The following is a 17,298-nucleotide window of genomic DNA, read 5'->3' as shown; positions in this document are numbered from 1 at the left end:
GGTTGTTTTAATTTTAAATGATTTTAAATAGCCTTGCAGTTCGCAGTTTGAAATTTTATACGTCATTCAACAATTTTATGTAAAGAATACACCCAATTCTGGTTGGTTGCTTAAGACCATCCACGACTGCTGCTCGCGAGCTGCCCTTAGTTGCAGACTTGCTGAGGGAGGAAGAAGCCGGGTGGCCCTAGCCATTTGGCTGCGCATGCATGCACACAATCACAGCAAAACTAGGTTCTCCTTGTCTCGGTTTGTCTTTGTCGATGCCATCAACATCTTCAGTGAAATGGAAAAGTCCATGGCCGATGTCCGAGCAGCGTACTCCCTGGGTGAAACCATTCGCATCTACGAAGAGTATGTGATAAGGCTAATTTCATGCATCGGTTATGGGGGTTAAATTCAACAATTTACGGGGTCTAACACATCTTTTAAGCCAGATGTGTAGAAGTAATCGCCAGACCCAGGAATGAAGGTAGAAAATCGTCTGGCGAAGGATTTGGTGAGAAGTGAGCATAATGAAGGAAAAACTGTCTAGGCGGAGGATATCGCTAGCCGGAGGGTAGAACAAAGATTTCAAGAAAAGGCTTCTAGAAGATCGCCTCCACATCTATAAAAGAAAGAGCATGCAACATATAAGAAAAGACTTTTGGCTCTGAGCCCATTTTACACACACTTCTGCACACACTTGGGGTTTCAGTATTTGAGAGGGGTTCGGGTTCATTTTCAGTTGGCGTTTGTGTACCACCGTCCTTGCGTAGGGCGAAGAAACAATTTACCTGCTTTCGTTTTAGTTTTCTGTTCGGATTTCAACCAAGTCTTCGCCGTTCGAAGCTCGGCTTTCGTATTTGTTGATATATTACTGATTTATCTATGAAATTCCTATTTTCTGTCATGATGATGCGATTGTTGAGTTTTGATTATGTTTGATTCTGAGTTTGTGATTGTTTACTTGAATGGATGCTTTTCGCACTTGATCTGGTGAATCGGAGTTAAAATCGGTGTTGGATTGTCGTTGATCGGAGTGAATATGCTGAATCGGAGTTCATGGAGTTGTTTTTTGTTGTAGTTTGGTTCAGATTGCTTGGATCCGGAGTGGATTAAGCGTTCGACGTGTGGATCTGAAGCTGAGCTGGTTGGTTGTGCATGAATTTGATGATTCATTTCTGTGTTCTGTTTACTTCGTCTAGTAGAAGTAGATTTGTTGGTTTCCGATTAATCGTCAGTTTCCGACGTCCGAATTTGTATGTTCTGTTTGAATATGAGTTATTACTCTGTTTTCTCCATGTTCTTGTTTAAATCAGGTAACGAGATGCAGTTTGTAGTTGGTTAAATTCATAATTTGTTATTTGCAGCTTTTCAGTCGTACTTTACCATTTCTGGAAATGGTCCCCACTGCATGTTCGATCTCTGTTTAGCTAGATTAGGAAGTCGTTTACTAGGTCGAGGTAGTTTGTTTGAGATAGTGAAGTAAGGATTATGTTCTATGTTTGCATGATGTTTTCCTAGGTCTAATGTCAGCCAATTTTATTTCCTCAGTCTAGTTATAATTTCCTCAACCCAAATTTGCGTGGCAGCAGCCAATTCCTTTTCCAGAGTCTCTTAAATGCCTTCATACGCATCTGTCCTCGGATCGATCCCTGCTTCCATGTACTAATTTATAGTATAGCGGGTTGAGAGTTTTGAACGCGGAGTTAGTGTGTCCAACGACCGAAACTTCTAGGATCCCCTGAGTTCCTAGACCAAGTGATCTAGCGGATACTCTGGGTTTGCGAAGCTTGACCTAGCACAAAAGCACACTCTAATCATATCCGAGCACTTCAGTATGTCGGTGCTACATATCGGAAGTCTGGAATCAACAAAAAATTATTTTCATTTTGGCTGAAGATTGCTACAAAGTGCAATGAGGTACGCTATGTTGACACCCTAAACGCACAACTCGTATGGTTCGAGAACTCTTAAAGGTTTGTGCCATATTATATACAACGTGCGCAAGTGTAATTCAGGAGATGAGCCAAGTGAAGCTGACATTAGTAACAACGAACAACGCCACCATTGTATTTGTTGTTTTACGAAACTAGACACATCTAAAAATATGTTAAGAACCCTCTTAACCTTACGCCGAAACCCCTGTCTCACGATTGTACAACGACCGTGCCGGCGTCCTAATTCTAGGATCGGCGGCGATCAAACGATAGGCTGGCGCGGAATTCCTCCGTCGGCAGCAAGTAGGTTTGATGTAGTATTGCACAAGTAAAGTGGGCAAGTTATTTCTTCATTCATAAGTTTCGAAAAATATGAAGATGCCCTATTTATAATATTCTAGACCCTAGGGTTGGTTCGACCTAATCCTATACATCGGGAAAGAACCAACAAAGAAAACCCGACGGAGCTTATAAAACGCTCGACCCAATAAGAAATTAAATAACAAAAGAGAAATACTTAAACAAAATATAATAAAAACGTAAAATAATAAAACACTATTCTATTCTCCTCCAAGTCGTCCGCCGAGCTGCTGCCGAGCTGCTGCCGCTACTTGCCGAGCTGCTGCCGAGCTGCTGCCGCTACTTGGTGACGAAGTCGTGGTAGCGCTCCGGCTGCCTGATCTCCTTCCTCGGCCTCAACTTCCTCACTGTGTCAACGTTCACGGCTTGCCTCTCCGGCACTCCGACGTCGACCTCTCCTTCCCTTGTTTCGTCCTCACTCCCCGGCACAGCCGAGGATGTTGTTGTCGTATCCCCCGCCCTCTGTGGGTCAGTGGCGCTCGTAACAACTCCCCCGGTCTTAGAGACTTCCTTGTCCTCAAGGGAGAGGGTAGGAAACTGCTGACGTATCTCCGCCAATGGCTCCCACGAGGGCGAATCGGACCCGTCGGACCACCGCACTAAGACATGCTCCATTGCCGCTCCTTTGTGCCATAATATCTTCGAGTCTAGAATGGCCACGGGCTGGACTACGGGTCTATTCCCCACGAACAACTCCGGCAGAGTGGTGACCGGATCGTCCTTTACGAAGGCGCGCAAAGGCTGACGTGGAATACATCATGAACCCGACTCCCCTCTGGCAACCGCAATTTATATGCCACTGGACCGATCCTCTGAACTATTTCGAAAGGGCCATAGAAACGCCTAGCTAGCTTTGCCGAAATGGGCCTCGCTACAGAATGTTGCCTATACGGCTGTAATTTCAGCCACACAAAATCCCCAACATCGAATTCCACATGACGGCGATGCCGGTTCGCCGTCGCCGTCATCCGTTGCTGCGCCCTGGACAGATTATCGCGTAGTTGGACGAGCAGTTCCCCCCTCTCCTTGATGAGTTCCGCAACGCTAGGGGGCGTTTTGGCTGATGGGACCGAGGCTACCAACAACGGAGGCTCCCGACCATACAGCGCTCTAAAGGGGGAAGTGCCTAAGCCCGCATGGTGGAAGCAATTTAATGCCAATTCGGCCCACGGCAAAAAATTCGACCAAGTCGATGGCTTGTCTGCTGTGAAGGCTCGTAAGTACTGCTCTAGCCCCTTGTTGCGTATCTCAGTTTGGCCGTCGGATTGCGGATGATATGCCGTCGTGAAGTTCAGTTTGGTCCCACTTAAATGAAGTATTTCCTCCCATACCGCGTTGAGGAACACAGAGTCCCTGTCCGACACCAAAGTCTTAGGAAACCCGTGATGACGGACCACTGTATTAACGAAAAGGTGGGCCACCCGCAAGGCGTCGAAACGAGTCGGCAGCGCCGCGAAGTGGGCATACTTCGAGAGTCTATCGATCACCACCATAATAGTGGTGTACCCGCGGGACTGAGGTAGGCCCGTGATAAAGTCCATAGATACGTCGTCCCAGACCTGCGTCGGTACCGGCAAGGGCTGCAGAAGGCCCGCCGGTTTCTGCGTCGAATACTTGGTGGCTTGGCATATTGCACACGCGTCAACGAAGGTCCGTACGTCCTTCCTCATCTTAGGCCAATAAAACCCTGCTGCTAACAAGCGAAACGTTCGCTCAAGGCCCGGATGGCCCGCCATTGGAGTATTATGATGTTCCTCCAACAATAATCTCTTCACGTTGGACAACTGACTCACCATTATCCGCCTATTGAAGTAAACTAGGCCGTCCGCCAGGCTAAACTGAGGGGGTGCGTCCCCTGATCGTATACGGGCCGCGAGCTCCACCAGGTCCGACCGCGACTCTGTCTCCCGGCGCAAGGTGTCCAGCAGGCTCGGGATCGGGTGCGCCACAGCCGTAAGACAGGTGGCGTCGGCCCCTTGTGCTGCCTGGTCGATCTCTGGAGCGGGCTCCGTCTCCCCCGGCAAGGCCGTGTCCTCCCTTCTCGACAGAGCATCCGCAGCCCGATTCAATGCTCCCTTCTTATACTCAATGAGGAAGGTGAAACCCATCAACTTCCGGACATAAAGCTGCTGGTCTGGGGTTTGAACAACCTGCTGCAGCAACTCCTTCAAACTCTTTTGGTCGCTACGGATGACAAATTCCCGGCCCAACAGGTACTGACGCCATTTCTGGACTGCCTCAACGATGGCGTATAGCTCCTTGTGGTAAGTTGAGGCGACCCTACGGCGCGGACCGAGCTTGCGACTAAAGTAGGCAATGGGATGGCCCTCCTGAATCAATACCGCTCCTATCCCGGTGTCCGAAGCATCCGTTTCCACATAGAATGTTTTGTTGAAATCTGGTAGGCGCAGCACTGGGGTCGACGACATAGCTAATTTCAATGCCTCAAACGCGGTGGTCGCGGCCGGGGTCCAGACAAACGACTCCTTTTTTAGTAGGTCCGTTAACGGGCCCGCGATGACTGCGTAGTGGGCGACAAATCGTCTGTAATAGCCTGTCAGGCCCAAAAACCCGCGAAGTTGCTTAACATTTCGCGGTACGGGCCACGCCGTCATTGCTTCTATTTTGCGGGGATCTGCCTTCAACGTGCCATCTGCAATTAAGTGGCCCAAATACTCAACACTGGTGCAGCAAAATGAACATTTGGAAAGCTTTACATAAAATTGGTTGGCGCCCAGGAGCGATAGTACCTCTGATAAATGCTCGCAGTGTGCCTCCAACGTCGGGCTGTACACCAAGATGTCATCGAAAAAAACGATGACGTGCCGGCGCAGGAGGGGCTGGAAAATAGTGTTCATCGCTGCTTGAAAGGTGGATGGGGCGTTGGTCAGGCCAAAAGGCATCACCAAAAATTCGAAATGCCCGTCATGTGTGCGGAAAGCCGTCTTAAAAATATCTGATTCGTGCATCCTGATTTGATGGTACCCGGAGCGCAAGTCGAGTTTTGTGAAAAACTTCGCCCTACCCAATTCATCGAACAGCTCATCCGCCGTGGGGATGGGGAAGTGATCCGGCACCGTTGCTAAATTCAAGGCACGATAGTCGATGCAGAAACGAAAAGTCCCGTCCTTTTTTCGAATCAGTAGGACCGGGGATGAGAAAGGACTTTGACTTCGTTGAATTATGCCCTGCGACAACATCTCCTTAACCTGTCGTTCAATCTCGGTTTTCTGAAAGTATGGGTAGCGGTATGGCCTGACATTGACCGGTTTCGAGCCCGGGAGTAAATGAATCCTGTGATCGAACGCCCGCGGTGGGGGGATTCCGCATGGCACATCAAACACCCCTTTGTGAGCCCCGAGGATCCGTTGGCATGCCTCCGGCAGGTCTGCCGGGAAGTCCAGCTCAGCGGCTGCGCCAGGCGCTGCCTCTTCGTCCGCTGGCAGTGCGACGATCTCATAAAACTCGTGAGATGTCGAGGACGACGCCAGTAAGGAGAGCGAGTGCAGCGAAATGGCCTGAGGGCCCGGCCGCCTTCCCTGTATCGTCACCGGATGGCCATCCCTCCGAAACTCCAACGTTTTCCCCACGAAATCTGCCGAGATCCGGCCTAAAGACTCCAGCCAGTCCATGCCGAGTATCACATCCCATCCGTGCACATCGAGGATGTGCGAATCTGGCAAAAACTCTGTTCCTTGTATCGAAAGTTTAGTCCGCCTCGAAATGTGGGAGCATATGATCGATGCCCCATTCCCGACGTACACCCGGAAGGGTCGAATGCGGTATAACTGCAACCGTAATGTCTCCGCGAACCGGGAATGGAGGAAATTGTGTGTACTGCCTGTATCAATCAAAATTCGCACCTTGGTGACCCCTATTTCCCCTACCACCTGAAAAGGTACCGAGCGATTTCCTCCCGTAAGCGAGTGGAGGTGAGAAATATCCTCCGTAATCAACTCCTCGTCGGGAGATAGAACATCCGGGGTCTGGCCCGATTCCTCCCACTCGGGATCCCCCACATAACATAACAACCTCGTTGTACACACGTGGCCCGGCGTGTATTTCTCGGGGCAATGCCAGCAAAGGCCCTTCCGCGAGCGTTCCGATTTCTCGGCATTGGACACTCGAATCGGCGTTACGCGAGGGCGTTCCAGCTCTGGGGCTGGCTGGTTCGGCTTCGCTCCGTGGGCAGGGCCGCTCGGCGGCGGAGCAGGAAAGTTCTGCTGGCGGCTGTCCTTCGGGGGCCACTGTCGCTTTTGCGACGACGTCGAAGCTTGCTGGTACCGATGGTCTTGGTTGGCCGCTAGCCGTAAGGCCAATGCCATAGCTTCGGCCAATGTCTGCGGCTGTTGCAGCTCCACCTTCTCCTGAATAGGCATTTTAAGGCCTTCGATGAATACCGGGATTAATATGTAGTCCGGTACACCTTCAACCCGATTTAGATACTTCTCGAACGTGTCATGATACTCCGCCACAGACCCCGTCTGAACCAATTTGGCTAGAGGACCGATATAATTTCTGAAGCTCTGCGGATCAAATCTGTGTCGCACATCCTCCAGAAACTCAGGCCACGTGACGTATTGGTTGTTATTTCGGTAATTAAATATCCATTCTGCGGCCGGGGGATCAAAGAGCATTACCGCATAGTGTAAACGGTCTTCCTCCGGCATCATAATATGATCAAAGTAGTACTCCACCCGTGAAATCCAGTTCGTCGCGTCTGACCCGTCGAAGTGGGGGGCACGCATTTTGACCCCGTGATGCGCGTCCGACCCATATGAGTATTGGGCCCTATCCCTTACGGTTGGCGGGTCCCAGCACGATGCGAGGCGGCGGTGATCACGCCCTCCCCGCTGCCTTGCCGCTGGCGGGTCCCAACTCGAAAGGCGGCGAGGCTGATACGGCACCATTCTGGTATCGTACCCACCATCCGGCTGCCAGTGACCCCTTCTCCAAGGCTCGTCGCGGCCCCCAAAGCCACCGCGGCGGCCGCCTCTCGCGCCTCTCATGTCGCGGCGCCCTAGGAAACGTTGGCGAGGGTTCGCGGCCCGTTGTACCCCGTCGAAGTCCCTATATTCCGCATACTCGCGATCCTCCGAATCCCAACCATCATCCGCGGGATCCACATCCCGGTTGTGCGGCAACTCCAAGTTATCCACCCGTACCTCCAACTGATCAAAACGGGCCATAATCCGATCAAAACCCTTGGTGATCGGGTCGACCCCACTCGTCTCCGGCCATGGGCGCCCCGAGACCGACGGTTCACCCCTGGTCGGCTGCTGGGATTGCCCCCCTACATCGCGGTGGTTCCCTAGCGGAGGGCGACGTGCCGATCCGAGAACCAATTCTTGCGCGTTCCCCCCAGTCAACACCGGCGGAGATCGCTGTAATTCCTCTACCGTATTCATAAGTTCAACAATGAAAGCACCAGTTTGTTAAGAACCCTCTTAACCTTACGCCGAAACCCCTGTCTCACGATTGTACAACGACCGTGCCGGCGTCCTAATTCTAGGATCGGCGGCGATCAAACGATAGGCTGGCGCGGAATTCCTCCGTCGGCAGCAAGTAGGTTTGATGTAGTATTGCACAAGTAAAGTGGGCAAGTTATTTCTTCATTCATAAGTTTCGAAAAATATGAAGATGCCCTATTTATAATATTCTAGACCCTAGGGTTGGTTCGACCTAATCCTATACATCGGGAAAGAACCAACAAAGAAAACCCGACGGAGCTTATAAAACGCTCGACCCAATAAGAAATTAAATAACAAAAGAGAAATACTTAAACAAAATATAATAAAAACGTAAAATAATAAAACACTATTCTATTCTCCTCCAAGTCGTCCGCCGAGCTGCTGCCGAGCTGCTGCCGAGCTGCTGCCGCTACTTGGTGACGAAGTCGTGGTAGCGCTCCGGCTGCCTGATCTCCTTCCTCGGCCTCAACTTCCTCACTGTGTCAACGTTCACGGCTTGCCTCTCCGGCACTCCGACGTCGACCTCTCCTTCCCTTGTTTCGTCCTCACTCCCCGGCACAGCCGAGGATGTTGTTGTCGTATCCCCCGCCCTCTGTGGGTCAGTGGCGCTCGTAACAAAATACTACTCCCTACTCCTTTAGTTCCCAAACAATTATCTTATATTTTCATTTGTTTCCTTTCATTAAATTAATTCACTTTAATTTTTAGCAAGTTTTTTAATAACTAATAATATTTTAATAACTTTTTCTTTTTATCTGAAAACTGAGTTAGATTAAAAATTTCCTAGTAATTTAGGATTAAAATCTTTTCGTATGCACCCTTAAATACATCAAGCTAATAATCATGTACTAGTAACTTGCAAAAAGAATAAAAATTATATGGCATTTAATAATCATGTAACTTACAAAAAGAATAAAATTATATGGCATTTCACTGGAAAAACAATAAAACGTAAGTTGTTTTCATTTAATGTTTTCTGCACACCCAATGGCCAATATATTAGCTATTAATTTGAATGAGAACAATAATTAAGATTGAAGTTGTTATAAATGCATTACCAAATGAATGATAGCATCTTATATTTTAATGTTGGCAACGTATTTCTTCTATGCGTAGGTGTAAATTGATTAAATGCAAGGACTTCAAATTTAATATTACTACTACTACTACTACTACTGAATAAGAAAATATTTCTGGCGCCTTGATGCGGTGTTAGCGCAAAATAATAGAGATTTGCAACCTCGCACGCAAATCATTGATCACTATTTAATAAGAACATTAATTCACCCCTTATTTAACTGCCTCGCTTGGGACACATTTGTGCATAGTATAATTATTTCTAATCATCTAAGCATATGCTCTTAAAATTTGAAAGTGTGAATATTGGATTATTAGTACTTCATATAAAAACCAACGTAAAATTGCACATTATTTATCTTGAGTACAATTGAATAAATATAATATGCCAAAAAAGTACTTATCTCATGTACCCAATTTTTTGGAAGACGTTTTACATTAACGGTTTGCAATCTTTTGACTTTGACAAAGATTTTAGAATTATTCCCCTTTTCCATAAGAATATGTGAAGTGTCAAACTATACGTCAAACTATACAAGGAAATGATCCATAATTAATGAGAAGATTGGTAATTGATTTGTAATTGATACCTTGTAATAGTCCCCTAGAATAGATTGATCTTTTTGATCTCTTTCCTTAGATAGCTCTCCTCTTCTCCTATAAAAGAAGGAGAACTTGTAAACATTACATACACAAGAAATAAGAGAACGTATATACTATTCTCTAACCAATAATGTCGATCCCATCAACCCTAGCAATCGTTGCCTCTCTCGATTACCATCTTCAAGATGGTATCAGAGCAGGATATTAGAGTGGGGACTCAGAGAGAGTTCATCACTGTCCCATACCTTTCCCGACCCATCGACCTTGAACCTGTAAGCAAACAAACATGTCAGAATCCAATAGTTCAAACACAGCCGATACAGCCTCAAATACCATAAGTATCCCAACCGATCTTGCGGCGCAATTCGCCGAATTTCTCAAAACCAACAACAGATCAAATAATCCAATGCCTCCCCAGATCGAGTCTCTCGGCGATATTACCATCAAGACCAAACTAAATGGGGACAATTACCCCTTGTGGTCGAATCTGATGGAACGCGCGATTGGTGGTAAAGGGTTGACGTCTCACATCCTTGGAGTTTCAAACCCTCCACCACGGACCGATCCGAATTACCCGAAGTGGCAGCAAAGGGACCACTGTACCTTCAATTGGATCATCAACAATATCGAGTCAGATCTCGTAACAGAAGTCTCCCAATATGCAACCGCCAAGGACCTCTGGGAAGGCCTGGCAATCACATACGGAAGCGGCAGAGATCCGTTCCAAGTGTATGACCTGCACAGACAGAGTATGACAATGAAACAAGGAGGAATGACCCTATAAGCCTTGTGGGTCAAATTCCAAGATTTATGGATATCCATAGATGCCCGAGATCCAAGCACAATCGACCACCCACCGTCAATCGAGAAGAACAACCAGACAATACAGAGAATGAGGGTGTACCAATTCCTCACTGCATTGAACGAAGGATACGAGGGAATAAAGAGGGAGATAATCAACAAGGATCCACTACCGAATCCACGACAGGCATACGCAATGGTGAGGCGTGAAGCCGTGAACGCAGGCCTAATTAAGCAGAAAGACCAACCAAACTCCGGAGTCGGAGCCGGTCTGATTACCTTCGACCGGAACAGAGCCGTCAACAACCAGCCGTCTCCCCCACCGTCAAGATTCCCGACCAATCGGAGAGGAGAAGAAGATAAAAGCCGGTTGATTTGCTACCACTGTGGAGGGAAGAAGCATACAAAAGACACATGTTTTCTCCTCCACGGGTATCCCGATTGGTGGGAGGAGATGAAGCAGAAGCGACAGGCAAGGGCGAATCGCGGCGGAGGAGGGAGAGCGACGGCGTCAATGGCAGCGGCGACCGAGGAATGGGCTACCTACGCCGATTATCCGACGGGTAACAACGGTCCCTCGACCGCTGGTAATCATGGAACCGAAGAGCAAACCGTCGCCTCTGTCGCGACGGCTAAAGCGTGGAGCACCGGGATGGGGGGGAACAATCTGCGGCGGCTAGGGCTTGGGCGGAAGGTAAAGGGGGATCTTATTCACAAATAGATCCCTCCACTCTACCTTATTCTCACATTTTACCCCATCCAAGTTTTATTTCCGTTTGCACCCCCAGAAATCCCAAAACCTTGCTTTTTGACCCTGGAACTCATAGTAGTTTATGTTTTGAAAACTCAAAGTTTAATAATTTCCGGAAATTACCCAAAAAATCCAATTCTGATGATTCGGACTATAAATCCTTGGAAATTCACCCTAGTATTAAATGTCATAATTTTTTTGAAGCACTGGCAAATTCGTCAACCTCAACCATGGGGGAGAAAAATAGCCATTGGATTTTCGATTGTGGGGCAACCGATACCATGTCATATGATGCCAATGATTTTTTGGAAATCTCAAAATCCCGGAAAAGTTATGTCCAAACAGCGAGTGGGGATTTAGCACCAGTTAAGGGGGCGGGCACTATCCATATTTCACCCACCTTATGCCTCTCAAATTGCTTATATGTTCCCTCGCTATCCCACAAGCTTCTGTCTGTGAGTCATGCAACTAAGGAACTTCACTGCAAGTTACTAATGCAACCTCATTTTTGCTTATTACAGGATACCCAGACGGGGGAGATAGTTGGGCGTGGCACTGAACGACACGGACTGTACTACGTGGATAAGGCAGCCCAACAGAGTACTGCGTTGCTGTCTCACCGACTGACTGACAAACAGACATGGCTTTGGCACCGCCGGTTTGGGCACCCTTCCATAGGATATCTTCGTTTACTTTTTCCAAAATTAGTTAATTCCACTTTTACCTTGAATTGTGAAACTTGTTTCTTGGCCAAAAGCCATAGACATTCATATCATTTGAATAATACTTGTGAGAAGACTCCTTTTGCCTTAATTCATTCTGATGTGTGGGGTCCAGCACCGGTTACTGGGGGACAAGGATTTCGCTATTTTTTGCTGTTTGTAGATGATTTTACACGCATGACATGGGTCTATTTTTTAAAAGCAAAATCTGAGGTTTTTGAAAAATTTACTCACTTTTACACTCTCGTGCAAACTCAGTACAAACAGTCTATCCAAATCCTTAGATCCGATAATGGGGGAGAGTTTGTTAATTCCAAAATGCAACTTTTTTGTACCGAAAAGGGCTTAGTCCATCAAACCACTTGCCCACACACTCCGGAACAAAATGGGGTAGCAGAGAGGAAAAATAGATATATCCTGGAAATGACCCGAGCCTTCCTTATTGACTCGAGCATACCCAAATCTTTCTGGCCAGAAGCTATAGCAACTTCCGTTTACCTCATCAACCGCCTCCTTACATATATTCTAAACTTCAAAACACCTCTTGATATTTTCTCACAAAACCACTCCATCCCGTCATCCCTTAGCCTTGAACCAAAAGTGTTTGGGTGTACTGTCTTTGTCCATATTCCTAAGCCAGACAGATCTAAATTTGCCCCGAGAGCAGTCAAATGTGTCTTTCTAGGATATGGGAAATCTCAAAAAGGATATCGCTGTTATGATCCAACTTCTCAGACATTATATACCACGATGAATTGTGACTTTGTGGAAGATGAATATTTCTACTGCCAACCTAGGAGTCAGGGGGAGACTAAGGGCAACGACTCTCTAGATTGGCAGCCTTCTATACCTAGACCTACCATACCCATATCCACGACTGAACCCCAGGGGGAGAGTAACCGGTCTCCACAGTCATCGCCTGTTCTAGATGTCGGTCCACCCGAGACAGTTAGCGGTACCACCGGGCAACCGAACTCCAACATACAGAACGTAGAATTAAGTGACATGACCGAACCATCAACCCCGATCTCGGATCCCGAGGTAAGTAGTGAAAATAGCATTGTACCTTTGCATGTTACAGACAACACTAACGATGGCAGGGAAGGGGAAGTTGAACCAATGGGAGTAGATGGAGGCACTGAGCAGTATGAATTGCCCAAGAGAAGTACTAGAGGCGTCCCGCCACGAAGGTACTCCCCAGATTGGACAGGACGAAAAACCAGATATTCCTTGGCAAATACTGTTCAAGGACAACTCACAGAGATGGCAAGGGCATTTGAGGCTGCCCTATATGAGGAGGAGGAGATTCCACAATCATTTGAGGATGCGATGAGGCACAAACATTGGAGGGATGCAATGAAGAAGGAGATAGATGCCCTAAAGAAGAATGGCACGTGGGAAAAGTGTACATTGCCGAAAGGGAAGAAACCAGTTGGATGCAGATGGGTCTTTACTATAAAAAGGCGAGCAGATGGTTCAATCGAGAGATACAAAGCGCGATTGGTAGCCAAGGGATACACTCAAGTATATGGAGTAGACTACGAAGAGACCTTTTCTCCAGTGGCCAAACTAAATACAGTAAGAACGTTGTTGTCTGTAGCTGCCTGTAAGGATTGGCCGTTGCACCAGTTTGATGTAACCAACGCCTTTCTACACGGAGAACTCGAGAAGGACAAGGAAGTGTACATGGAAGTCCCTCCAGGTTGTTCAGAGGAATTTGGGGAAGGAGAAGTATGCAGACTAAGGAAGACTCTATACGGGCTCAAACAGTCCCCGAGGATATGGTTCGGAAGATTCTGCCAAGCAATGGTCAAACATGGCTTCACACAAAGCCAGTCTGATCATACGCTCTTTCTGAAGAAAAGGGGGGATAAAATGACATGTCTAATAATCTATGTAGATGACATGATCATTACTGGAGATGATGTAGACGAAATTCAGAATTTAAAAGAGAATTTATGCAAGGAGTTTGAAATGAAGAACCTCGGAGCCCTGAAGTACTTCTTGGGGATTGAGGTACTAAGATCACAACGTGGAATCTTTCTAAGACAGAAAAAATATGTACTGGATCTGCTGGCAGAAACCGGGCTATTGGAGTGCAAACCTGCAGAAAGTCCAATGATTCCGAACCATGGATTGAGAATAGAAGAAGGAGCGAAGTTGGCTGACCGTGGAAAATACCAGAGACTAGTGGGAAAATTGATCTATCTATCACATACAAGGCCTGACATTACCTATGCAGTCGGCGTTGTAAGTCAATTTATGCACAAGCCTCAAGAAGATCATATGGAAGCTGCATTGAGGATAGTAAGATATCTAAAGGGAACTACAGGGTATGGTGTGTTCCTAGAGAAAAAGGAAAACTTAGAAGTTGATGGATACACGGATGCTGACTGGGCAAGCAATCCGATTGATAGAAGATCAACAGGGGGTTACTTTACATTTGTAGGAGGCAACCTAGTTACTTGGAGGAGTAAGAAGCAAAAGGTGGTAGCATTGTCGAGTGCTGAAGCAGAATTCAGAGGGATCAAAAGCGGTCTAATGGAGATCATGTGGCTACGAAGACTGTTGACCGAAATAGGCTTTCCTCCAACACGGAAAAGTCAATTGTTCTGTGACAATAAGGCAGCAATCAGCATCTCCGAAAACCCAGTGCAGCACGATAGGACTAAGCATGTGGAAGTAGATCGACACTTCATCAAAGAAAATCTAGAAGCCGGAGTCATCGAATTTCCCTTTGTAAAATCCGAAGATCAGCTTGCAGATATCCTCACCAAAGCAGTACATCATAAGGTATTCCACGAAGTCTTGGGCAAGTTGAACATCGGAGACACCGTTGCTCAACTTGAGGGGGAGTGTCAAACTATACAAGGAAATGATCCATAATTAATGAGAAGATTGGTAATTGATTTGTAATTGATACCTTGTAATAGTCCCCTAGAATAGATTGATCTTATTGATCTCTTTCCTTAGATAGCTCTCCTCTTCTCCTATAAAAGAAGGAGAACTTGTAAACATTACATACACAAGAAATAAGAGAACGTATATACTATTCTCTAACCAATAATGTCGATCCCATCAACCCTAGCAATCGTTGCCTCTCTCGATTACCATCTTCAAGATGAAGTGTAGCAGATAAAATATGCACAGAATTTGCATTCCTTAGAATAAATTACGTCATTGATGTCACTCACATGAGTGCCTCTCAAATACTCCGTATTAAAGATGTTTCAAAAAGAAATCATGAATAGAATACCATGTCATAGATATTTTGAACAAAATAAATATTACAGTATAGTAATAATTTTATGAAATCGATATACTTATTTACTGATTTTGTTTAATTTCATAATTTACAGCATTATATATCTTGAACAATATTATTTCAAATTTCTTAAGGATGATAACAGGTGCATTATTTTTGTGCTTTTTATCCCAATTTTATCGTAGACCGGTTTTTAGGTAATTATATGCATTTATTAATTTATGTCCGCATTTCTATCATCCCAATGAACACATATAGTTATAAATATGGTCAATCCTAATCTCGAATCAGAATATATAATTATATATATAGTTCCTACTAAAATAGTTGTGGTCACCCCTAAGTAGGGATGTCAATCGGGCCAGCCCACCGGGTTTCAGGCCAACCCTATTCGGGTTGCGGGTCAATCGGGTGCAGGCTAATCGGGTTGTTATTTTTCCGGGTTATAAAAGTTCAACCCTTACCCTAAAAGCTCGGGTTTCGGGCTAGCCCATCGGGTTAATCGGGTTGCTACCGATAAAATTAACATGCGATCAATCCAATAAATAATGGTGAAAATTAGTTATATTTATAAAATGTAAAATATTTAATTATGATAAATTTGAGATATATGCGTAAACTCAAATATTAACATGATCAAATACTAATATTTGAGATTTATGCAACATAAAACATAAACATCAAGAAATTTTAAAGCATGTTTAGAAATTTAAATATATTTTTTAGTGAATTTGAAGTTTCTAATTCATTTATCTATTATTATATTAATAAAAACTTAATATATAATTTATATATTTAATATATAAAATGGAAAGTTATTTTTTCAGTAATCCGTATTATAAAATAATCAATGAAGTGTCGAATTAGAGTCAAACAAATAGAACAATATAAATTTTATCGGGTTTCCGGGCCAGCTCATCGGGTTTTCGGGTCTGGCCCTAACGGGTTGCGGGTTAATCGAGTGCGGGCTAATCGGGCTGTAATTTTATCGGGCTGGAAATTTTCGGCCCTAACCCTATAAATTTGGCGGGCTATTCGGGTCAGCCCACGGGTTGCGGGCTAAATTGACATCCCTACCCCTAAGTGAAGAATATATAGTTCGTACGAAATTAGTAAGTATTATGATTAATGTCCAAAATATAATATTAAGTCCCAACTCCCAATTATTGAATTCAAACTTGAAATAATATGGACTTCAACATGCACTGTTTGGTTGGGTTATCAAGCGATTATAATATGAGTATATTTAAATATAAAAAAATTAATTTTTATATTTTATGTTTTCCCCACATAATTTCATGAAATTTCACTAAACATGATGGACTTTGAAGGTCGAAATATTTGTTTCAATACCAAATTATACTCTCGCATCAGCAATGGCGGATGTCCACGCGGAATTCCGCGAAGGAATTCGCAATTCCGCAGCGTTCCGTGGAATTCCGCGGAATTCCGTGCGGACGTCCGCCATTGCGTTGACGCGCGCGGAATTCCGCTTTTTTCATTAAATATTTTTTTTCGGTTCCTATATATACATCCCGTTGAACTTCATTTCATTTGCACCACTTGTATTAACAAGTTTCTCTCTCTCTCTCTCTAAAAATACCTTTCTTTCGAATCAACAATGGAGCACCATGAGAGCGATTCCCCCGCCTCGAGCGAGTCACCGGCGCCCCATTTTCCCAATGGCGGGAGTACGCCGATGTCCGAAGGCGTGGATCAGTGTAGTGGAGGATCCATACGTCGGGGCGAACCAGCACATCGACCGGATGTGGTGGCGCATTAGCCAAAGCTACCTCCAGTTCAAACCGCAAGGGGGGAAGACGCACAACGCGGAGCAATGCCAGAAACAGTGGGAACGGTTGAAGAGGCAACTCAACCGATTTGCCGGCATTTACACAAACAACCTCCACTCGGCAACCAGCGGCATGTCTGTCGAGGATGCGAAGCTGCTGGCTCATCAGCAGTTCCCCGACGCTGAGAAGGGCTTCGGGGAATTCAAGTATTGGCCGGTGTTTCTTGTGGTGCAGTCTTCGCCCAAGTTCACTGCGGGTGTTGAATTTGGCTGGCCGAAGCGGACAAAGATCAGCGCCTCCGGAGAGTACAGTAGCAGTGCTGGTTCCGCGGAACTCCCCCGGCCGAGGCAGAGTTCCCCACACCCACATCGTCGGCCCGCAGCCGTCGCCCGGTTGGGCAAAAGTCCGCGGCGCGGATGTCGAGGGGAAGCACCAGCTGATCCGCCTAGGCTCAATCGGCAGCACCCCCCCAAAACGATCCCGAGAACCCCTCATTCGCCCTCATCGCCGCACATGAAACCTTGTTACGTGCG

This window comes from Salvia splendens, chromosome 8 (genome assembly GCF_004379255.2).
Source record: "Salvia splendens isolate huo1 chromosome 8, SspV2, whole genome shotgun sequence".
Classification (NCBI taxonomy): domain Eukaryota; kingdom Viridiplantae; phylum Streptophyta; class Magnoliopsida; order Lamiales; family Lamiaceae; genus Salvia; species Salvia splendens.
The sequence above is the reverse complement of the archived record's forward strand: the minus strand, read 5'-3'. Positions refer to the sequence as shown.